Source organism: Cebus imitator, unplaced genomic scaffold (genome assembly GCF_001604975.1).
Source record: "Cebus imitator isolate Cc_AM_T3 unplaced genomic scaffold, Cebus_imitator-1.0 Scaffold815, whole genome shotgun sequence".
Lineage (NCBI taxonomy): Eukaryota > Metazoa > Chordata > Mammalia > Primates > Cebidae > Cebus > Cebus imitator.
In genome coordinates, this window is record NW_016108130.1 from 202,221 (window position 1) to 206,100 (window position 3,880).

The 3,880-nt window shown below is 38.2% G+C and overlaps 1 non-coding gene across 1 annotated transcript; it reads right to left on the reverse strand.

The window, feature by feature from the left end:
- Nucleotides 1–3,739: 3,739 nt before the first annotated feature.
- Nucleotides 3,740–3,880, reverse strand: LOC119469760. The gene has a single exon (XR_005198606.1). It is a non-coding gene; the product is annotated as a U4 spliceosomal RNA (small nuclear RNA).

Consider the following 3,880-nt stretch of genomic DNA (forward strand, 5'->3'; position numbering starts at 1 on the left):
TCTGTCTAGTGTCATTCCAACCTGAAGGACTCTTTTTAGCTTTCTTGCAGGGCAGGTCTAGTGCTATCAAACTCCCTGAGATTTTTTTCTTTTTTGACAGAGTTTTGCTTTTGTTGCCTAGGCTGGAGTGCAGTGGGCACAATCTTGGCTCACCGCAACCTCTGTCTCCTGGGTTCAAGCAATTCTCCTGCCTCAGCCTCCCAAGTAGCTGGGATTACAGGCGCCCACCACCACGCTGAGCTCATTTTTGTATTTAGTAGAGATGGGGTTTCACTGTGTTGGCCAGGCTGGCCTTGAACTCCTGACCTGATGATCCACCTGCCTCAGCCTCTCAAAGTGCTGGGATTACAAGCGTGAGCCAACATGCCTGGCCTACCTCAGCTTTTGTTTATCCAGGAATGTCTAAATTTCAGCCTCACTGTAGATAACATGCTAAGTGTTAAGTGTTTACCTCACATATTATAATAAATATACTTCACATGGTAATATAAAAAAAATTTTTTTTGAGACGAAGTCTTGCTCTGTTGCCAGGCTGGAGTGCAGTGGTGCAATCTCCGCTCACTGCAACCTCTGCCTCCTGGGTTCAAGCGATTCTTCCGCCTCAGCCTCTTGAGTAGCTAGGACCACAGGCTAATTTTTGTATTTTTAGTAGAGACGAGGTTTCACCATGTTGGCCAAGATGATCTCAATCTCTTGACCTTGTGATCCACCTGCCTCAGCCTCCCAAAGTACTGGGATTACAGACGTGAGCCACCACGCCCACCAGAAATATAAAATTTAAACCACTAAAGCATTTAAAATTATAATGAACATTTTATAATCTTAAGATTACATGCCAATTACAAAGGCAAAAAATTACTTGAAAGTTTGAAGTAACTTGAAAACTTAAATATATATATATATTTCTGGGCCAGGCACGGTGGCTCATGCCTTTAATCCCAGCACTTTGGGAGGCCAGGGCAGGCGGATCACAAGGTCAAGAGATCAACAACATCCTAGCCAAGATGGTGAAACCCCATCTCTACTAAAAATACAAAAATTAGCCAGGCGTGTTGGCAGACAACTGTAGTCCCAGCTACTCAGGAGGCTGAGGCAGGAGAATCTCTTGAACCCAGGAGGCAGAGGTTCCAGTGAGCCAAGATCATGCCACTGTACTCCAGCCTGGTCACAGAGTGTGTGTGAGTGTGTGTGTGTGTGTGTGTGTGTGTGTGTGTATATATCTCCACACATACATATATTTCCATAGACAATTTCAAATTATACCTCCCAAAAATGAGGAAGACCATCCTGTTGATATGAAATATGTCATAAAGGAAAAACGCAATAGTTTCCATTGTTGCGGTAAAAAGGTAAACTGTATACTTAGATTTTTATTACAAAGAGCACATAAACCAAGAAAATATCTTAATCTTCTATGACTAGCTATTATAAAATGATGAACACCTCGATTAAAGTGAACCTAATGATATAAGCCAACATTAAGAAACTGAAGGGCAATCAATATTTTTAAATTGTTTGGTCTCTGGAAAATTAAAAAATTAAAATGTTTAAGAAATATTTTATCATGTTATATTAATAAAGTTGAAATTAAAAAAAAAAAAACAGCACCCACTGTGGCAATAGTGAGCCCATATTTCCAAACTTTTTCTTTTGTTTTTAAGACAGGAACTTGCTCTGTCACTCAGGCTAGAGTGCAGTGACACAATCACAGCTCACTGCAGCCTAAACTTCCCAGGCTTAGGTGATTCTCCCACCTCAGCCTCCCAAGTAGCTGAGATTAGAGAATGTGCACCACCACACCCAGCTAATTTTTTGTATTTTCTGTAGAGATGGGGTTTCACCATGTTGCCCAGTCTGGTCTTGAACTCCTAGGCTCAAGCATTCTTCCCACCTTGGCCTCCCAAAGTGCTGGGATTACTGGCATGAGTCACCACACCCGGCCATCATATTTCCAAACTTTGAATGGGAATGAAATCCATAGACTTTCTGGAGTCAATTTCATTAGAACTGAAAATAAGTTCACCTATTATTCAGAAAGTAGATTCTGAGAAATTAATTTGAAGAAAGCCACTTGGTTGCTGTGTGTCTGTGCAGGTGGAAAAAAAAAAGAGAGAGAAAGAGAAAACTTGGACAAGTGTAGAAGGGTGTTCCTCTATAATGTTCACTCGTAAGAGTGAAAATATGGGAAGCTACCTAAAAGTGAGCCACTAATAGGGTGTAGATAAAATATTGTTGATCCATCGAAGAAATTCTAAGTAGTTGTTAAAAATGATCAGGTAATAGTAGAAAAACTAACATGGAAAACTGTTAATTGTATACTGTAAATGAGTTCACTTTATATATATATATATAAAGTGAACTCATTTACAGTATACTATATATATATATATATATATATATATATATATATATAATACTTCCATTGTGTAAGAGTGTTTGTGTGTGTATCCTAAAAGGACATTGAAAGATAAGAGGTCAAAATAACCCAAAACCTCCTGACAAAACTATCACAACACACAGGTAACAGAAAGTATTATTTTCCCCACTAATTTTCTCATGTAAATAAGTGGATAAACACATTTTTAGAGAGTATAACCCTATGACTTTTGTAGTAAAGTCATGTCAGTGATTTTAACGTCTGTTTCCTGAGTACTATTTCCTCATCATTGCCTACTAACTCACTCTTATGTTATTTCATGAAGTTTTTCAAAGTGTTTGATAGCATCTAACTCCTCTTCTAAAGTTATTGATGTTCAGGTATGTTTTTCCTCATTATCATTACCAGTTTGAAAACTTAGGTAACATTTTTATGGGAACTTTAAACTATTTTTAACTGTAATAACGTAACAATATCTGTACAAATCACCAAATCATCTAAGAAAGCTAAAAGCCATGTGTAATAGTAGTATCAATTCATCCACAGTTAATTTCCTACTATTTATTTCTCTTTAGAAGCAATTAAAAACACAACTTACAACCCTCTGGCCATGCCTAGATCTAATTCCAGGCAACAAAAAATTATTTGGAAATGGATAATTTTATGCTTTGGCATGTAATCTAGCACTTTATTAATATTCTAACCATATTTCCGATTTGTAAAACTCAAATGCCCATAAGACTCCGATATATTATAAATTCTCTTCAGGCACATATGTATTAGTTACAATGCATGGATAAGGCTTAGAATGAACTGAAAACCAAGTTACTTTAAGGAAGTGAACCTATATGTGGGTGGGATGGGTTGAAGAAGACTCATCTGTCAAATTCCAAAGAATATTCTCCTAGTAAGTGTAGCTGGTGTGGACATCAGCATAAGGGCATCCAGAACTGAGAAAGCTATGAAAGTCTACCATGTCATGGGCACCAGTCATGGCTTCCAAGCTTCTCTAACTTCCTTTTCTGTTTTAAGGGATGTTTTCCGAGATCCACAAGAACAGGGCAAGCCTTTACTAGGGGTCTGAGTTGAAGAAACTCTGACTGTTCTCTTCTTTTCAGAGGTCTTGGGCTTCCTTTAGGTGACTAGTAAAGTGAGAATTTTTGGCTGTTACTGAAAGCAAGCTTAGGGCTAAGACCCACTCTTGTAGAGAGGACCCACTCTTGTAGAGTATGTTCAACATACCTGAACATCCATTCTGTAGATGAGGAAAACAATTCCAGAGTGTGTTAGCCATACTGAAGTATGGACTCCAAACATGGGATAACTTCGTTTTTTTTGTTTTGTTTTTTTTAATATATTCAGTCTCTGTAGAGACTGCCAAAAATTGCCAATGCTGACTATATTTCAAGTCATCACAGCGGGGTATTGGGAAAAGTTTTCAATTAGCAATAATCGTGCCTCAGATAAACCTCATTGGCTATGATACTGCCACTGCACAAAGCT